Source organism: Macaca fascicularis, chromosome 8 (genome assembly GCF_037993035.2).
Source record: "Macaca fascicularis isolate 582-1 chromosome 8, T2T-MFA8v1.1".
Taxonomy (NCBI): Eukaryota; Metazoa; Chordata; class Mammalia; order Primates; family Cercopithecidae; genus Macaca; species Macaca fascicularis.
In genome coordinates this window covers 90915685-90937375 of record NC_088382.1, presented here as the reverse complement: position 1 = coordinate 90937375, position 21691 = coordinate 90915685, and the positions used below count along the sequence as shown (strand labels likewise).

The window sequence follows — 21691 nt, the reverse complement described above, 5'->3', positions numbered from 1 at the left end:
AGCCAGACACTTGTATAATTCTTTCCCTCCTCCCTTCCTCCACATTCCTATTTAAGAAAGAAAACATCTGAGAGGATGGACTGGGGGAGGGGCAGAGATGGGACTAGGTATGAAAAAGCTGTAAACTTCACGTTCTCATTCCAGCTGTCAGTTTTCTGTGTTTCTGTCGTCTTGCCCCAAACACTTCTCTATTTAACTGTAAGGTCAAACGAACTGGAACATCCTCTGGAGGATCTTACCTGCATCACAGGACCTCTCTAATAATAGAAAACTACTTCATTATCATGCAAAATAAGAAGCAGTAAAAAAATAGTCAGCCTATACACCTTTAACTTAAACTTTGTCACTTTTAGGGGCTTTGCAACACCTCCTCCAGCTGCCTGCTAGATTTCGTCTGATTGTTGTAGTAGTAGTTGTTCATCAAAACAGAGGAAGATCATACTCCATATTCATTATTCATAGAAAACAATCATGGGGTGGTCTATTTAGAGCTCAAAATTGTCGCTCTGTGGAATAGGGAAGAGGGATCACCTCACACCAAGATCCTGAATCCAAGCAAGAGATGATGGTGTGCCCAGTAATTCCAAGGACGGCATGATGGGCTGCATGACTCTGTCTCTAATTATCCCAATTCATTTTGGCTGTTCATTCTGTCAGGAATTTTTGACAGAAAACCAACGCATCAGAGATAAGACTGAACGAATTAATTCTGGTCCTTTAAGCCTAAAATATTAACATAGCAACCAATCTGATGGAGAGGACGCAGTGGAGGGGGAGGGGATGATATCACAGCTGCACAATTGCATGTTGTAATCACTGCTGTTATCTTCTGTGCTTTATATTCAATAGTTCTCTGATAGTTCTCTGTGCTGAGCACTGCATATTGATTTGGAGAAAAGTAAATGAGGTTCTGAATACATAAAGCCTTTCTGATATGCTTAGAACAATTCATTCCCCTTTTTATTCTTCTCTGATTTATTTTCTAACTTCAAAGTTCACGTGAATCCCTTATTTTTAACTTTTTTTTTTTTTACATAATTTGTTAGGCAGGATAATTGTTTGATGGAGTAAACATGCCAAAAAAATTAAAATTAAATTAGAAATGAATTTCTTCCTAACAAGAATCCAGTTCAAACAGATTTAAAGGTTCTAACATGGTGTGCGAAATATTTATGAAGATCTTCCTACTTAGACATCTAGAAGGTACAAGAGGGAAGTGATTATGTTAAAAAGGGAGCGTTCTGATACCAACACAAGTCCCTTCAGTTGCAATAAACCTCAATGTTCTCTGATAAGAGATTTCAGGTGTGTATATGCCTGGAGACAGTGAGGGTTCTTACCGGCTGCTTACTCACGCTCCCTGACAATTCTGCTCCGGTGCCAGACAAGAGGCTGGGTGGTAGGGATTATTTGTCTTACTGAGGTATTGGGTGCACTAGCTCTCCATAAAGAGGGCTACAGACCAGGAGCACCTGTCTTGGGGAGTTCCTCTTGTGCTCAGCCCTTCCAATCTGGGAGGATACGATGAGTGACTGAATGTGCCCGAGCTTAAAAAGAGCAACTAAAGGGCTAAGTGCTCTCCTCTGAGATGCCAGGCATGACATAAGAAGCTCATTCAATCCTTTAGCAAGTCGTTGAGGCCCATTGTATGATTATTCTCATTTTTAGAGATCAGGATACTGAGGCTTGGGAAGGTGAGGTCACTGGCCCAAGCTCCCATGGCTGGAAAGAAGTAATGTTCTAACTCACGCTCTTCCCTAGGCGTAACCACTGCTGCTCTTGACTGCTCACCAGGCTGCGTCCAAACGTGCTGTCGTGTGCTGAGAAGGCAAACCGTATCTCGTGGGATGACCCCAGCATTTGTGGTCAAAGGCCTTCCTTGGCCACTTTCAGGTATGTGATCAGTATGTCAAACTGTTCCTTCACCCCCTGCTGGCAAAATGGGGAAAATTAGACTTATTGGGAAGGACCAATATAAGAGTTAAATCTGTTTTCCAAGCAGATTACTTGGTATAGAATCAGTGCTCAGTGTTTGTTGCATCTAATTCTTGTATAATAAATACATGTATATTTGATAACAAAAATATATGTATATTTTATATAGCTTCATATTAAATAGCAACTTGATAACATCTCATTTCATCTTTAACAGCAACTTGATAAAATTCAGGGTTGAATTTGAGAGTTTAATTCTTCATTTTATCTTATCTTATACATAGATACCCATGCATCTGCTTCCAAATTTAGAGCTCAGATTCTCAGCTTAAACATCCACGCATACGTTGAGGAAGATACGAGCACCTGGCTCGGAGCCCCCACAGCAGGAAACTGGTGGACAGGTGGTTGAACTGAATCTCGGGCTTGGCAGTGAACTATGCTACACCCATTTCCTGCTATGACATCTTGTCCACACATGGTTCCTGCTCTTAACTGTTGGGGGTTCCTCCCACTTACAGCCCACAGCACTTTACCATACTCACCTGAAGATGGAGAAAGTGCTACTGTCTGTGTAGCTGGATAGGAAGATAAATTGTATAGGGCAACAGGAAAAAAAAGAGGCAAGAGTTGAGGAGAGAGAAGAGGTGCAGCATGGGCCAGAGACAACCTTGGCTTCCCAGATGTAGTGTGTGCCTTTGGATACATAGGGTGAGGTATGCTTGTGTGATGCGAGACAGGGGACCTTGAGAATATCGCCAGCCTTGGTGACACTAGAAAAAGCTGCACACAACAGCAGATCTCAAGACCTTTGCACATGCTCTGCCTGAGATGCTCTTGCTCGAGGCTACTCAACTGGTGTCTCCTCCTTGAGAGTCTTTTCTGACTTTTCTACTTAAAATAGTCACCGTCATTCCCATGATATTGTGTCATCTTCATAGCACCTATTATGATCTGAAATTAAATTATATATTGAGTTACTTGTTTTCTGGTTTATCTTCCCCTTCTAAAATGTAAGCTCCTGACTACCATCCCCGCAATGCCCAGAATAATGACTGACCGAATACATATTTATCAAAAGAATGAATATTACCAGTGACATTTCACCCCCTTTTAGGCTGTTAATTTCCTCCTTATTCTAGATCTCCACTCAGGTATCCCATTTTTATTCAAAGTCAAGCCTCAAAGATTGGGCTGAAAGTCTTCTATTCGGTTCCCCAAAAGCCAAAATATTTTCTGTCTTGTGCTTTTGCATGCTGTTCTCTCTGCCTGGAACATCAACTACTTCCACACTCTCCTCTCCTTGTCAAATTCTCTGCTCTTAGGATGTTCGGTTGCTTCTCATCCAAATTCAATGTCATTCCCCAGAAAGGATGTCCCTGATTAGCAGTCATCTCTGCAATTTAATTTAAATTTAATTTTATTTATTTATTTATTTTTTGAGACGGATTCTCACTCTGTCTCCAGGCTGGAGTGCAGCGGCAGGATCTTGGCTTACTGCAACCTCCACCTTCCACGTTCAAGAGATTCTCCTGCCTCAGCCTTTCGAGTAGCTGGGATTACAGGCGCCTGCCCCAATGCCTGGCTAATTTTTTGTATTTTTAGTAGAGATGGGGTTTCACTATGTTGGCCAGGTTGGTCTCAAACTCCTGACCTCAGGCGATCTGCCCATCACAGCCTCCCAAAGTATTGGAATTACAGGCATGAGCCACTGCACCCAGCTTCTGCAATATTTTCTATTAGAGCAACCTAGGTTTCCTTTTTGGTTGTGATTTTGGTTTTAAATTCAAATTCAGTTACTTACCTATTTATTTGTTTCTAGTCTGTCTTCCCTACTAGACTATAAGCTTCACGAGGGCAGAGACTGTGTATATTTTATTGTACAATCCATGCTCAGGGTGTGGCACAATGCCTAAGAACAGACTGGGTACTAAATGAATTGTCAAATAAATAAATGAATCAATTGTTTAAAGTCATTCTGTCCACATTTGGGTTAGGAGGCAAATCTAACTTACAAACTTTTTAATAGTTGTAACTCTTCCCCTCCTTTAGTTTTTATATAGACTATCTTTCTGTTGAACAAAAAGTTAAAATTACACTTTGCCCATGAGGCTTCTCTAAACATTGCAGCCACAGTAACCTTTCCCTTCACTAGGCCCTTAATCATTTCATTCACACGTGTTCCTAGCACTTTCTAGTGCTAAGATGCATTGATATGGTCCCTGACCTCAAGGAGGTTTGGATATCTATCACACATTTTCAGACTTGACTATAACTCAAATGTGTCAAATGAATAAATGAATGCATTTAATTATAGCTTTGTTGACATCTCAACTCCTTCTGCTTATTTTTCATGATATTAAACACAAATGCGTAGCGTCTTCCCATAATATTCCTGGGGCGACTGAAGAAAGGTCATCCTTCCAGAAGAATCAAAAGAAAGTGATCTATTCCTGGTACAGACTGGATGATGAAAAATGAAGTCGCTTCCCAGCATCTCTAAGTCTGACTCTACTAATTCATTATAGTTAAATGGATTTCCCAAAACGCCACACCCTCTTGTATTTAAATGTAAACATGAAAACATTTTCTAAACCAAAGGTCCAAGGATTTTAATTAGCCATCTTAAGAAGTGACTTTCTTTCATTGGCTCAGATAACTCTACAGTGGGTATCTATGGGGGATTGATTGCAGGACCCTCCTCAGATACCACAATTCTGGGATGCTGAAGTCCTTTATGTAAAATGACATAGAATTTGCATATAACCTACACACATCCTCCTATATATTTTACATCACCTCTAGATTACTTATAATACCTAATGCGATGTAAATGTTATATAAATAGTTATTATCCTGCATTGTTTTTTACTTGTATTATTGTGTTGTTATTTTTGTTGCTTGGGTTTTTTTTCCAAATATTTTTTATATGAGGTTGGTTGAATCCAGGAATGTGGAACCCAAAGATATGGAGGGTCAACTGTCTTCATCTCTTTTTCTTTTTCTCTCTTTGGTTTTCCAGGATCATATCTGGCAGCACTGTAGTGCGGCCTCACTAATTTGAAAACAAATTTGAAATCAAATTCAGGTTTTTTTCCTTTGCCTCATCCTTTACAACCAATCCTTTAAAAAAAAAAAAAAAGTATTGTGTATGTAGTATAAAAACAAGTAGCTAAAACGTGGGAAATTGTGGGAAAATGTTGGCTGTGATATTTGCACGATGCTCCACTTAGGTTCAATGATTTTTCTCTGCATTTGATAAATGGAGCTGGTTTTTTGGCAGTATCTTGGCACAATCAGTATGCTACCAATTTCCTGTAACATTTCTAAGCTTTATTCTTTCCAAAGCTATTTTTTTTTTCACTCTCAACTGCAGGCTACTAGCACTGTCTTTTTCTCCTCCATTCTGCCCTGCCTGCCTCATCAATGATCAAATACCAGTGCCTTTTTTACTGGTAATCTCTAGATCAGTCCTCTTCACTATCTCATTGACTCAGACTTCTAAAGAACAGACTTTGGGAAGCTCATCACCCTTTCTCATGTCTTATAACATTCTAGTTATTTTTCTACGTAACTAATGCAAATCTGTTCATATTTTCTGCTCAACTAAAGCAAATCACCTTCTGCTACTGACTCACCAGCTGGGTTGTTCAATTTCCTCATTATTTATCATTAAGACCTATAAGTTCTACCTGCCTAATATATCTGAACTCCAAGCACTTCTTGCCATCCTCATTGCTACAACCTTAGCCTCATCTAAGACTGTATTTTTTCTATGCCTCTATAATAGACTCCTCAAAGAGGCCTCTCTGACTCTTTTCCATAGACCACCTTCTGCACATTAACTGCAAGCAAGTGTGCAAAGCACCTTCTAAAACATAAATCAGATCATGTCACTTCTCTGCTTAAAATATTCTAGTGGCTTCCCTTTGGGACCACAATAAAATCCAAGGTCCCTACCTTGTCCTGCAAGGCCCTATGTGATATGACACCTCCCACCTTTTCACTTCTTGCTCCACCCATTCATTCGAGGCACACAGCCTTCTTTGGCAAAACACCAAGCTCTGAGGGCCTGAGTCTCAGTTCGTTTGTGCCACTATCATAAAATACCTGAGACTGGATTATTCATAATAATAAAGAACAAAAATTTATCTCTTACAGTTCTGGAAACCGGTCGGTCCAAGACTAAGGTGCTGGCAGGTCTGGTGTCTGGTGAGGGCTGCTCTCTGCTTCCAAGATGGTGCGTCGTTGCTGCATCCCCCAGAGGATGAGGAACACTGGGTCTTCACATGGTGAAAGGGGGAAGGACAAGAAAGCCAAATCCTTCATAATGCCTCTTTTATAAGGGCTTTGATCTCATTTACAAGGAGAGGAGCCCTCACAACCCAATCACTTCTGAAACGCTCCACCTCTTACTATTATCACATTGGCTCTTAAGTTTTAACACTTGAATTTTGAAGGAGATACATTTAAACCATAATAGCCCATGACTGGCTCCTTCTTTCTCTGTCTCTTCACATGGCTTCCTCCTTCTCACGACCTCATTTGAATTGATTCAAATGTCACTTTCTCAGAGAGGCCTTTCCTGGCTCCCTTGTTAAGCAACATCGCTCTTCACTCTATATGACTTACGCACAGTGGTTATGTTCTTAGCACTCATCAGTGTGTGAAACCTTCACATTTACTTGTATATTGAATATTATCTATCTCTCCCCTTAGAACATAAGCTGCTTAAGGTCGGGGTTACTGTGGGTATTATTCACCATTGTATCTCCAGCATCTCATGCAGTCTAACATGTATTCCTTTCATTCATTCCACAGATACTTAATTAGCAACTACTCTATGTCAACCATTGTCTTGGGCACTAGGATATAAGCTGTGAATAGAATTGAAAAGACGTCTGTAATTCCAACACTTTGGGAGGCCAAGGCAGGAGGATTGTTTGAGCCCAGTAGTTCAAGGCCAGCCTGGGCAACATAGTGAGACCCTGTCTCTACAAAAAAATTAAAAAAAATAAAAATTAGCCGGATGTGGTGGCACATGCCTATAGTTCCAGCTACTCGGAAGGCTGAGGCAGAAGTATTGTTTGAGCCTGGGAGGTTGAGGCTGTAGTAAGCCCTGATTATGACACTGCACTTCAGCCTGGGGACGACAGAGCAAGACTTTTTCTGGAAGAAAAGAAGGAAGGAAGGAAGGAAGGAAGGAAGGAAGGAAGGAAGGAAGGAAGGAAGGAAGGAAGGAAGGAAGGAAGGAAGGAAGGAGAAAAGAAAAAAGAAAGAAGAAAAGTTCCTGTTTTTACAGGGTCTATAAGAAAGAAAGAAAGAAAGAAAGAAAGAAAGAAAGAAAGAAAGAAAGAAAGAAAGAAAGAAAGAAAGAAAGAAAGAAAGAAAGAAAGAGGCAAAGAAGAAAGAAAAGTTCCTGTTTTTACAGGTTCTGTATCATATTTGGGCAGGGCAGTGCACACTGCAAAAAAACCAAATTGTCAATAAACAACTAAATATATACCATATCAAGAGATAATGGTTGCTCTAAAAGATATAGCAGGAAAGAGGAATAGGGGATGCTAGCGGGCACATTCCCCCCACTCTCCAATAATAAACATGGTGAATTACTTGCCTTTGTTTCCATAGCACTTTAGATACACTTTTAAAATATCACATTTATCACATTTTATCATAGTGACTTGAAGAAAGTGAATTCATTTGGCTCTGAGTTCTATGCTAGTGATGATGTTATACGCATCAGTCTTTGCACCAGACATATAGGAAGACTCAATAAGTGCAAGGAAATGAAAGAACATGTGAATTAGCAAATGTTCCTATTTCTATTCTTACCCTCTTGAATTTCTTCCTTGTAAAACTTCATGAAAGAGCATTCATAAGAGACCTGCAGAAATATTTGGTCATTTAACCCTTCCTATATGCAGTCTGTGCTGCATTTGGTGTCTCTGAGCATCAGTAAACAGGACCATCCCATAACTGCTGTGTATTTTTAATTTGTGAAGTGATTCTCTGAACCTGGTTAGACTAAGATCTGCCTTCCTTTTCTTCAGCCCACAACACTAGGGCTTGTGCTCAGTGGCCTTTCGTGTGTCATACACTATATTTATCCACATAAAGCAGATACATGATACACATTGTCACTAATTTGGTTCCTCTGTAACATACATAGAAAACAGTTACAGAGAAGATATTGTGTATTTTGTACTTTTAATCTGGGTCCTTGGCACCAAGCCACTCATCAAGGAGAAGTCCAGTTTTCCTGCAGAAATACTGTGATACATTTGAAGTTATTCTCTGCAATGACATAACACTACTCCCCTAGATAAGCAAACATCTTTTTTCAGTACTTCTAGTGTATTTCAATATCAGAAGCAGTAAAGTATATAGGCTCATTTTTATTTGTAAAGAATTGGTTCCCAGTTTGCATCTATGACATGGCTAAGGAAACTCTAGATAAATAATTTAATGAAATCTGATACTATATCCATATGAGGAATATTAAAAGGAGAAATAAGTTTTTCTCAGACTTTAATTGCTGGAAAAGTAAATGAAGAGTACAAATAACTTCAGTATCAGCTAACCAGTCCATTTCCTTATAAAGGATACCTCATGTGCCCCTACATACAAAAGAAAAACAAAAAGCCTATTTCTCTACTAAAAGAATACACTAACTAATGTCAGAGGCGAAAGAAGAAGAAGAAGAGATAATTGTGTTGCATACTATTCAGGATTACAGGATTTCAAAATGCATGTGGTTTCCTGCCAGAAACTTAATTTCCAGTCTTGCTTTCCAAACTATGTAGGCCGGGCTGTCATTGACTTCCTGTGTCCTTCTCTGATAGTATAAGTATAAAAATAGAAAGCAGGAAGAAAACACTTATCAGCCAAACTATATCATTTGTGTTTCAGTATCAACTAACAGAAAAAAAAAAAAAAAACCCAAAAAACTACATCATTAATTAAATCTCTATAACGTGGAGGTTTCCGGGTTTTTTTGTTTTTTTTTGTTTGTTTGTTTGTTTGTTTTTGAGACAGAGTCTTGCTCAGTCGCCCAGGCTGGAGTGCAGTGGGGCGATGTCGGCTCAGTACAAGCTCCGCCTCCCGGGTTCCCACCATTCTCCTGCCTCAGCCTCCTGAGTAGCTGGGACTACAGGCGCCCGCCACCACGCCCAGCTAAGTTTTTGTATTTTTAGTAGAGACGGGGTTTCACCATGTTAGCCAGGATGGTCTCGATCTCCTGACCTCATGATACACCTGCTTCGGCCTCCCAAAGTGCTGGGATTGCAGGTGTGAACCACCGCTCCCGGCTAATTTCAGTTTTTACGTCCCTCAGGATGTCGCTCTAATCGCTATTGGTGCAGGGTGCTGGAGGCCATTTGGATTGAGCACCAGTTTGGTGAGTATAATCCAAATACCTGAAGAAGCTGTACGTGTTGCAAAACAATCAGAGAAAAATCAATGCAAGCATGTCATCGACATAGGAAGTGGTATGGAATCATTTTTGTTTGGGGCACTAAAAGGGCTACCATTTCATAAGGCCTGGAAATGTGGGTCTTTCATGCCAGTCTGACACTGGTGTGGGAACCACTGATGGATCCAATGAATCATGTTTTAGCTGGCTCATAAATGGGATCCTTTGGAATGCACAGCAAATAAAGCTTCCATTATTTATCCATCTTTGACTAGTCATTGTACACAGTCCACATCTTGCTTGCTGTGCCTATGAAAGGAGGTTCTTAATGATGAACACTATCGTCAATAATTTTTCATGTATTTGCAGTTTTAATTAGTACAGGTGTTTGGAGAAAAAACTTCTCAGATGTAGGCAATTATTTCTGCTATTCTATAGGTTAGATACGGATGCACACATGCAGAATGAAATTGCATCCAATCAGATTGGAATGTTTTGACAGCAAGACACAGCAAATGATTAGGCTGGTATTATAAAGCAGGAGCGATTAACAAGTGATTTACGAATGGCAGCAGAGGCACAACCTTGAATTACAATGAACAGAGAGAGCTGAAATGTAGTAGTTAACAAAACTGCATTTGATTAGATGAAGATTTGGGGGATTATTTCTAATGGGTCATAGATAATAGTTCTAATACAAGTGATTTTTAAAATTTTGATTTATAACACTCACTCATTGACGAGCCCTCCAGGCATATGTATAGTAGCCCAATGGAATTCAAACCGGTAAAATTGTCAAGAGAGCCCATGTCCATTTACATTAGGAAAATCTTGATTTAACAGATGTGCTTTATGTAATACCCTGAGGAACAACAGGTTTAGATTTTTCTGAATCAAAAGAAAAAAATTCCAGAGCTTTGCATTTCCTTATTAAACTCTCCTACTCTCAGTCCTTAACTAAAAAGACAATTCGGATAATACTCAGTCTTAACTTGAGAATAAGACATCCTTCCTTAACCCTTTAAGATGGTTGAATAGCAATCTGAGAAAATGGCAGACATGTGCTGTTTTCACTGTTTTTAAAATGAGGTGTTTTTAGAGGGATGAGAAAGAGTGCGGGTGGATTTGAAATGTGTTAGACCAGATCTGAGAGGATGTCATTGATAAAAGAAAATGAAAGTAATTATCATGATACAGAGTAATGATGTTTTCAAAGTATTTTCTCTTTTTTTTTTCTTTTTAACATTCAAGGTATCTTTCAAAAGAAAAGGAAGTTTTATTCCCACTTTACAAATTGAAAATCAGATATTTAGAAGTGAAAAGAAACTTTATAATAAGTGAGTATAATGATCAAGGATCAGAAGCAGTGCTTTCAAAAATGCTTTTGTTACCATTCAAGCATTGGCATTTCCTTCCAATAACCTCGATCATGAAATATTTCTGGGTCAGCTATAGAAACAGTCAAAGTGCTGTCCCGATGTCCCATTCACTCTGTCCCAACCCTCCCTTCAATCTCATTCATTCTTTCCCTGCCACTCTCTATCCCTACTTCTCATATTAGGAATTATGCGCATGTGTAAAATTACAGAAACACAGAAAACAGTGTAATGGTTAAGAGAAAAATATATTTGTATTAATATATTTAAGAAACATATTTATGTTAATGTCAATAAAAGATGAGAAAAAGCTTCACCTTCAGTAATAACTCAAAAAAAATGCAAAACAAATGAGATACCACTTCCCCACTATCAGAATAACCAAAAATTTTTAAATTAAACACTAATTTCCACAATGATGTGAGTAAAAAGGAGCCCTCATATCATACCCTCACATAAGTATAAATTGGTGCAGCCCTTTATTGTCAAAATTTTGTCTCTCTATATACATACATATATATGTAAATATAGATTTTTTCAGCACTATTTTCTATGGAAGAAAAATGCAGAAATATGAAAAGATCATTTTCTTGAAAGACTGTTATATTTTTAATATAAAAAGTTGTAGAAAACAAACAGCTGCATATATATGTAGTTATGTACACATACCATACACATTATATATGTATGTACATATATATACATATATATACACACACATACTAAAGTGGTAACAGCAGTTACCTTTGGAGATGGAGGTTGCTGAAGGATTGCATGATATTTATTTTTCTGTGGTAGAATTAAGGTTAATTTCAACTTCCGTGTATGTTCATATTTTTCAAATTAAAAATACAAGCACACAAACCATATTATGTCTTTAAGAAGTATATATATCATAAATTTGGGGGTCAGACAGACATAACTTGGGTACTGGCTTCACCATTTAATCATCTTAGATTCCCTAAACTTTTGTTTTCTCCAACATTAAAATACGATAAGAACCTAAAATAAGTTTTTATCTTATGAAGTTGTAAGGATTAAGGAGATAATGCAGGATAATTTGTGAAAATGATTACTATAGTAACTGGTGCATTAAAAGTTTAATAAATATTAGATATTATTATTATTGCATTCAAACTCCAAATTCATCTGACCTATCAGATAAATGTTAATCCCTACCTGTTCCTAAACTAGGTAAGGTCCTTGTCTCCTTGTTCTTTTAGAAGTTTGCATTTGCTCTTACATTCCATCTAGTTCTCCCCCGAAAAAGCTGCACTTTGCTTTGCTTTGCCTCTCTGCTGGAAGGCTCTTGCCTGGGTCCCTATTTTCCTACATTTGTTCAGGTAGAGCCATGCCCTCTATCAGCCTCTACTCGCCCACTTCAGCTTATCTCACTGGAATTCCATCTAGGCCAGAACTCTACACCATTCCACCCCTACTGCCTCTGTCCTTTGCCTCCTAACTGAATTCCAAGTCTTGCTTGTTTTTTATTTTAATTTCTGGGATACATGTGCAGGATGTGCAGGTTTGCTACAAAGGTAAATGTGTGCCATGGTGATTTGCTGCGCTTATCAACCCATCACATGCCTATTAAACCCTATTAATAGCATATATTAGCTATTTTTCCTGATGCTCTCCCTTGCCCCGGGGCCCCCGTCCCCACCAGCAGGCCACAGTGTGTGTTGTTCCCCTCCCTGTGTCCATGTGGTCTCATTATTCAGCTCCCACTAATAAGTGAGAACGTGTGGTGTTTGCTTTTCTGTTCCTATGTTAGTCTGCTCAGGATAATGGCTTCCAACTCCACCAATGTCCCTGCAAAGGACATGATCACTTTCCTTTTTGTGGCTGCTGAAGTATTGCTTTTTTAATGGAGATGGGCCCAGGCATCCCAGCATTTCCAAGAACAACTTTTTCCTATGATGGCTATAACATGGAAAAAATTATTACTTTTTGCGCAGGGAGCCTCAATGTCACCATAGAAATATTATGATCAGGCCCCATGATGGACACATCAGCTATATTTAAAGGACAAATGAAGAGATGGTTCTATTTTAGAAAATATTTTCATACTTTGGGTGTGTTTCTTAACATATTTAATGGGGCAGTTTCACTGGTAACTAGAACATAAAACTGAAGTCTCCCAATCCTTGCTGTCCATAGCAACTTAGGTGATCACAGGAACTGCCACTCTTTCCCCCACCGCATGTAGACATTCTGTTCTCACAGGGGAAGAGCCAAGGATGGATGTCAGGAAGAAGTGCTTTTTTAAAATCAGCAGAATTTTAATATTCTTGTTCTTCTGGACAAAGAATATTCTCTACGACTAATGATTTATCCAACATTTATCTCAGGAACACACGAGTTTTGTTAATTTTCTTAGAGCTAGTAACTGGGCGATGTATAGACAAACATGTTTGCCTCCCGACTGTAGCAGAGAATAATCTCTTGATAGGAAACAAAAAGCAACTTTTTACAGCAACAAAAAGCAAGACAAGCAGGGCAAAAAAAATGATGCTGTTAGTAGTTTCTGTCCCTTAGGACCTTAAAAGGTAATAATCATTCTGCCTTCCATTTCCATAGCGCCTAACGGTTTGCAAAGTACTTTCACATACGTTATCTCGCTCAAGGAAAAGAAATGCATATTCTATAAGGGCCATTCCTGAGAGAAAATAAAATGTCAAGCAAGTGAAAACTATGCCTAGGTTGAATAATTCAGGGAGATGCTCTATCAAAATAGTGAACCACTTCATGAGAAACAGAGGAGACAAAAAATAAAATCAAATCACCATCACTGGCATAAATATGAAGTATATGTGGTCGACTAACTTTTTTTCATTATGTTCATGATTCAGTCAGGGACTATAATTTGTTTCATATTTGTCAAAATTGGAAATAAGATGATAAATAGATATCCTGGCTCTTAGACACCCTGTGGAATTTCAATGCCTTGCCACCTAGGGCAAAATACACACACACACACACACACACACACACACGCACACACAATTTGGCAGTGTAGTGACTTTCTTTTGCCCTCTGATTCCATACAAATTTCACGCCCTATCATGGCAACTGCCCCACCATTATTGTTGTGTACCTTTTGCTCCAGCCAGGCCAGGGTCCTCCTTTGACAAAAATGTGCACATTGGTGCCTCTAAGCCTCTGTTCTCCACACCATTCTTCATAGCTAAAATAATATTTCTTCCTCCAAGCACTTTGCCCAACTACTCTGAGCTACCATCTCCATTCTTTGTCTCTAATAATTCCTGTTTTTAATCCATTCATCCAATAGCTATTTGATGAGAGCTGCCTATGCACAAGACATCATGCTAGGTACTAGGAATAGAGCAATGAAAAAGAGAAACGAGATCTCTCTTCTCAAGGAGCTAGGGACATTCTGGGATGCGGGGACGGACAATAAATGCATTTTACACATTTTCGATGCTGCTAAGTACTATGAAGCTCTATAACAAGGTGATACAAGAAAGTGGCTGGAGAGGGGACTGATAGCTTAGGTTGCGGGGGTAGTCAGGGAAAGCTTCACTGAGGAGGTAACATCTGAGCTGAGACCTGAATGACAAGAAGGAGCCAGCCCTGCAAAGAGAGGGGGAACAGGAAGAAGGGTGGTGTGGCAGGAGGAGAGTAAGCATAGGGAAGCATGCTGAGAGGCATGAAGAGAGGAGCTGAGAGGCAGGCAAGAGTTACATCCCACATGGGCTTTGCCTTTTACTCCAAGTGCACCCAGACGCATGGGAGGGTTTTCTGCAGGAGACTGGCAAGACAGGATTTGTGTTTTTTGAAAGATCTCTCTGACTACTGGTCAGAGAATGGACCATGAAGGTACAAAGTTAGATTGAGGCAGACCAGTTAAGAGGTTGCTGCAGGTCTAGGGGAGACAAAAGAGGTGGAGAGGGGGAACATGGAGAAAAGTTAACAGATTTGGGGTCTGTTTTGTACATTAAGCCATTCAGACTCATGGGTAAGTTAAATGTAGCAGGGGAAAGAAACTCGATGTCATATTCTACTGTGTCATAATTAAACAATCTCATGTGTGTTTGTACACGTATTTCAACTAAACTATAATTACTTTGCAATCAGACATTAGTCATATTCTTCTACTTTTTTTTTTTTTAACTCAGCTACAGAAATGAGGATGGCTCATTGTACAAATGAGCACACAATAAAGACTGGCTAACTTGAATCCAATTAATATTTCTGCTTCTATTGTGGGTCAAAAGTAGTCTAGTCCAACTGATCATGGCACAGCCAAGGGTCTCCCTTCCATTTTCTTTGCCACATCCTGCCATCTGTGCTTTCACCTCCTGCTACTTTTCAGTCACTGTAATTCTCCCTGCGATTCCTTGGCAGTCACCCTCTGAGTATCAGATGTCTGCTTCCTCGCTCACTGCACACCGCAGTTAGTTCTGTGCAGCTTGCTCCACCATTTACTCTGCATCCCTGTCAGGCCCTCAGCTGGGTGATGGGGACCCAAAGGTAAACACCAGCAGACATGAGAAACTTCACAGTTTAATCTTCACACAAGAACTAGGAGGGAGAATCCTGGACCACCCAGATACACATAAGACAGAAAGGGAAGAATCACACAGGAAAACACAGATTTGATTCTCTCCTTTAGACCTGGGCTCTCGAAGAGTTCCATAAAAGGGAAGACATCTTTTCTTCCCTGCCCCTTATCTCTCAAGCCTTCTGGACAATCTGTTTCAAGTTCCAGGAAAGGGAATCTTCAGTCTCTCCTTGAGAAGCAAAGAGAATTCAGTGACCATGTGCACAGAAATGTCTCTGAGTTTCCTTAGGTGATTCCATCTGTCTTCTTGTAACTTGCCTCCTCACAAAAAAATGTCCTCTCCTGCATTTGGGTTAATTTATTTTCAGTAAACACTCATCAGATGACCACCACTAAGCACAAGACCTGGCCGGGTCCTAGAAATATAGTTCCTGTCTTCTAGATCTTTGAAGGAAAGACATAAAATAAAGTAAAATGAAATTCACACCAAACAGACATCTGAACCACACAGTGTTTGAACACAAAGATGATGCATTCTGAATAGATGGCTCAAGAAAGACACCTGCCTGGATATGGAAAGCAAGGTAGTATTTTGAGAGGCTCAGAAGGAGGGTACGGAGGCATAGGAACAGAGTGAGCAAAAGCTCAGAGGCTTCACACTGCACTGAAACTCCAGATTATGGTGTGAAGTTGTCTGTGGCTGGAAAAATAGAGATTAGGGAGAAATATACTAAAAATCGAGGTGTAAATGAAGCCGAGGTCAAGCTTTCAGAAACCTTCAAGGCATGTTGGAGCATTTTTCTCTGGCCAAAAAGGAGTTACTGAAAGCTTTTGGATGGAGAAATAACATGATCTGATCCAGAAAAAGGAAGATAATGCTGGTGTGGTAGCCTCCTTCAGGGGAATCTGCTTGGGGAGGAGAGCCGATGAACAGTCTCTTCAGTAGTTACTCCTTTGTGACCACAATGGTATTTACTCCAAGTCATCCTTCCTGACCAGCATGGAGCTTCTTCAATGGTAAAGCAGAGTCTTAGGGACTTCCCGTTGGCTTGGCTGAGACTTTCAAAACTGCTGTGATCTGAGACTCTCTGTACGTAATCCTTTCTACTCTTTCTCCTCTCGTAGATACCAGATCTGTAAATCAGTCTGGAGCCTCTCTCAGTTGACTCCTACTCCCTCCTTGCATTTTCTACAGACAATTCCCCAGGTAATCCTCTTGCACGCTCAGCGTTGGCTTCCCAGAGGGCCCAGACTGATACAGCTGGTAAAGCAGGAAGGATGACAGGCCTGATCTTATTTTGGAGTAATATGCAGGGCAGCCCTGAGTGGTCAGTACCAGCAAGACAGAAGGGGGAAGGACAAGAGAAGGGAAAGGGAAAGGAACAGTTTTAATTTAAAAAAAAAAAAGCAGGTTTTGTTTGATCATCTCCAATATTCTTGTGATAGAAGGGATTGTGCCAATTATTTTGAAAACACTCAATCATCAGTGGATTTTTCATATATGGTGGGGCAGGGTTATAGACAAATATTGGTGTTTTCCTCATTGCTGAGTCTTCATCTATGGTATTTTTTTCCTTTTGTGTCCCTCTAGGTGCAGTCACATTAATTTATGTGGGAGAGACCTAGTCACTCATGTCAAGTAATTTTTATAATGGCAAGTTTGAAACATTTATGCCCTTTTTCTTTGCTATCAATAACAACATTAAATAACATTTAATGTGGTCAAAATTTTCTTAATAAAAATATTAAAACCACTTTTTTCATATGCTATGGGGCGTAACCCTGAAGAGTAACTAAAGAATAAAGAATACAGTTGGATTCACAATCTTCCTACTAATATTTCCACACAATAAACTATACCTTTACAGCAGTGTTTAGTTTTTTAAAAGAGCAACAGTTTATTTACGAAAGTAATCCTCCTCTATTATATTGAAAGACTTTTAATGTTTAATAAGAGAATAGTAATGATAAAGCCAGTTCATAATATCCAAGCATTCCCTTGAGGTTTATGGTAGGTCACTTTTAGTGTTTCACTTATGTAAGATTTATGGTGAACTTCCTGTTCTGATTTTCTGTGTTCCAATGTATCTCCCTACTAAACATAAACATATCAACATATCGGAGTGAATAAATATGAATTTATAGATAAACTAACTATGGAGTATTTAGCAGTAGTTCTCAGCTACTCTGATTTGGTGTGGACAAAAATTATTTTATATTTAAGAAAAACTGAGCCAGGTATGGTGGCTTATGCCTGTAATCCCAGCACTTTAAGAGGCCGAGGCAGGCGAATCATTTGAGGTCAGGAGTTCAAGACTAGCCTGGCCAACATGGTGAAACCCCATCTCTACTAAAAATACAAAAATTAGCCAGGCATGGTGGCACACACCTGTAGTCCTAGCTACTCAGGAGGCTGAGGCACGAGAATTACTTGAGCCTGGGAGGTGGAAGTTGGAGTGAGCCGAGATTGCGCCACTGCACTCCAGCCTGGGTGACAAAGTGGACTCTGTCTCAAAAAAAAAAAAAAAAAAAACTGTGTGTAACCACCATAAACTTTATGGCCCATGGGAGCTGTATGACCACCTAATTAAAGCTGTTTCAAAATGCATAATATCTTGAGAGTAATTATACACATGTGTGTAAACATGGACCTTTTTTTTAACTAAAAAGGGTTTGTTTGTTCATCCCTTCTGATTTGTTATGTAAACTACTTTTATAACTTGTTTTCATCTCTACATCCTGTGAAACGCTTTTGTTTATAAGATTCTTTTTGAAGTCAAGGAAAGCTTTACAGATGAAAGAGCACAATCTTGTCCTTTCACATTATAAGGCAAGTAAAGAGAGTTGTTCATTTGATCAGTAGCTGTCACTCTGAAATAATCTTCCACCAAGTCCAGAATTTTGAAACAATCTGGAAAGAATGGCTACTACTAACAACCCTTATAAACCATGTAAGAACTTGAGTGGTTGCCTTTGGTATACTAGAAAGTTCCTCTTCCTCAGCATAGTTTACAAGGCCCTTCAAAATCTAACCCACAAAGAGATAGCTGCAGTAATCTCCTAATATCTATACTCCTCTTCTTCTTGGCTAGAAGCGCCTGGATTTTGTTTGGGAATCCGTGTGCCCACGTCCCAGAAATGGTCATAGTCAGACTAAGCCAATTATGCCATTCTGTTCTTTACACTTTCACCTTCTCCTCCAGCTAGTGGTAGCCGGTAAACAGCAACCGAAATCTGTTGTTGGGGCTTCTGGGAAAGCTTTGCCTTCCTGATGCAGAGGCAGATGTCCTGCCACCGCCGTTTCTTCCTTCCTCTTGGCTCGAATGCAGATGTGACACCAGATATAGAGGCAGCTTTTTTGCCACCATGAGAGAAGGGCCAAGATAACTGCAGAGACACTGGCCCTGACACATTGAGCCACTGAACCAATCCTCAGCCTCCAATATTTAGACCTTTGTTTCAGAAAAAAATAATCCCCTGCTTGTTTAAGCCATCATTATCCACTTCCATCACTTGCAGTAGAAAACATTCTCAACTGGTTGAGAAACAGGCCGAGATCGCTTGCTTTCATTCCCTGTACCCCATTCCTTAAACTACAAAAATCTATTTATCATTCTGCTAATCCACTGGGCTACTTAATGACTGACACAAAAACATTTTCCTTCCAAAATCCTTTTCCTCAAAATAATTCGGCTTAAATGAGAAACATCCTCCAACTAATCCTCTCCCCCTCACCCATGCTCCTTTAACCGCTGCACTAGCCTGCTGTTTACCAACAAGGCTGAGGGAGCCTTGAGGTACTATCCCCAGTACCCAGCACAGTACCAGGAGCATCAGGACAAATATGTTACCTTTGTTAAATCTTACATTTTCTAAACTACTTGAAGAGATAGCGTTGGTCTCATCTGAGACTTTTCACTGACAGTGTTTCCTTTGGTTCTAGGTGAAGCTGAATCTCTCTGCACCTGGCACTCCCAAATAAGGCGAAACAAACATACTCCAGAGGTCTTCTGAAGGACGATTTGGTAATAACAATTAAAATGTTAAATGTGTATAGTGTTTGATCTAGCAGTTCCAATACTAGAAAGTGATACCAGAGACCTATCGCAGAAGTGGCCAAAGATATCTATACCTAGCTACTGCTTAGAACATTGTTTATAATAGCAAAAATTAAAAACAGGCCTTATGTCCACTAATAGGAGACAGGTTAAATAAATCATGGTACATACATTTAAAAATCAAATGCTATGCCACTGTTTAAAAGAACCAAAAAATCCATAAATGGTGACGTAAAAGGTCAGGGTACATCACTAAGGAAAATAATCCTGTTATAAAAGAGTATATTTTATCCCTTTTCTGTAACAAAGAAAAAAAAAAATAAACCTACTGAACATACTCAGATAAAGTCTACCTTAAAAGCAGTAGTTAATTCTGAGGTTGGGATTTCTATTCTCTTAGATATCAGTTTTATAGTATATGGATTTATGTAATCAATACATGTGCAATATTTATAATCAGAAACAAATTACTGAAGAAACGGATTTTCTCTGATATTTATTTTCAGTAATGGGAGGAGGCCAGGAGCTCCTGCAGAGCTGCAGCCCCTATGCAGAAATAAAGAAATGCAGAGACAATTTGACATGCAGGATAAAAAGAGGCTAGAAGTGGGGCAGTAAGACTGGAGGTACAGGGGAGAAGAATACATGAGTGGGTGAGCACCTAACTCATCCAACTGTGCAAGCAAGAGATCTAGAAGCCTTCCTTTATAGCTTTCTCTCCGTCATTCGTCTAAGATTCCTCTAACACATACACTTTTCTCCATCTCTACCAACACCATCCATATCCAGCTAACCAACCTCTCTGGCTTGAACTACTAGAATAACTTGCTAATTGTATCTGCTTGTATCTGCTATTTTGGACCCCAGACCTTTGCCCTCTGATGTCACATCTGTAGATAGCTTAAGTTCCATGGAAAAGCGGACCTTGTAGATTAGGAAGAATACTAATCAATTTAACACACTCTCAGTTTAACGTTGGAACAGGGAAAGTAGCCTGGATTATCCAGGTGAGCCCATTGTAATCACATGAGCCCTTAGAAGCGAACTGTCTCCCAGCTGAAGGCAGAGGAGGAAGTAAGAGAGAGACGACAGAAGGGGAAGTTGGAAAGATTGAAAGTGTGAGAAAGTCTTGACTTGGGTTTGCTGCCTTGAAGATGGGAGGGGCTTCATGGAAAGCAGGAGAGGGAAATGAAGTAGGCCAACAACCAGTGAGCTTAAGATGAGAATCACAGCCCTGCCTGACACCTTGATTTCCATCTTACGTAGCTCTACACAGAGAAGAACTCTGTTAGCCATTCTGTTCCCAGATCCCTGACTTACAGAAACTGTGATGTTTTAAGCCGCTGAGTCTGTGGTAAATGCCACTGAGTCAGCAACAATAGAAAGCTAATACTGCAACCCTGGCCCGTCTCTAGTCTAATGTTGCAACCATAACACGAGCGATTTTTTTTTTTTTCAAAATACAGATCTGGCCATGATACCTCTGTTTACTTACAGCTTCCTAATGCTCTTTGGAAACACTGCAAACTCCTTAACATAGACTTCAAGTCTTGCATGGTCTTCAGCTGCCATGAACCTTCCAGCCTTATGTTCCCCTCCAAGTCCCTAACTCTGCAGTTCAGGCACTCTGGCCTTCTTACATTTGCTATACTGCCGTGCTTCCTCTTGCCTCAGGGCCTTTGCACAAGCTGTTCCCTCTGTCGAGGATGTCCTCCTTTTCCTTCTTCAGCTTCTGGACATTACCTTTAATCTTTCTATTTAAGTCCATGCACCTCCCTCTTGAAGAAGTCTTTCCTGACCTCCCTGACTAAATCAAGCATGGAAATTACAGGCCTCTGTGGAATCATGTATCTCGCCTTCCCATCAGTTGTCGAGGTTACAGTTGTTTGTGTGATTACTTGACAGTTATCTGTCTTAAGCACCATAAAGACAAGATGGTGTGTATGTCTTTCCTCACCATTATATCAACCGTTCCTGGTAGAGCGTCTACAACATACTTAGTTCTCAAAAAATCTAGGCCAGGCGTGGTGGCTCACGCCTGTAATCCCAGCACTTTGGAAGGCCGAGGTGGGCGGATCACGAGATCAGGAGATCGAGACCATCCAGACTAACATGGTGAAACCCGACTCTACTAAAAATACAAAAAAAAGTTAGCCGGGCTTGGTGGTGGGCACCTGTAGTCTCAGCTACTCGGGAGGCTAAGGCAAGAGAATGGCGTGAACCCGGGAGGAGGAGTTTGCAGTGAGCCGAGATCACACCACTGTACTCGAGTCTGGGCGACAGAGCAAGACTCAGTCTCAAAAAAAAAAAAAAAAAAAAAAATCTTTGCTGCCTGAATAACTGAATGAATGAGTCACACTGAATCACTGAAACAATGAATTGG

The 21691-nt window shown here is 39.9% G+C and overlaps 1 long non-coding RNA gene across 1 annotated transcript in view; it reads left to right on the top strand.

Annotated features, from left to right (window-relative positions):
- The first annotated feature begins 1759 nt into the window (after positions 1–1759).
- Positions 1760–21691, top strand: part of LOC102145467 (uncharacterized) — a 31691-nt gene continuing 11759 nt past the window's right edge. Inside the window, exons 1-2 of the long non-coding RNA XR_010577360.2 lie at positions 1760–1893; positions 19194–19275. This is a non-coding gene — a long non-coding RNA (uncharacterized lncRNA). The remainder of the gene's footprint in view (positions 1894–19193; positions 19276–21691) is intronic.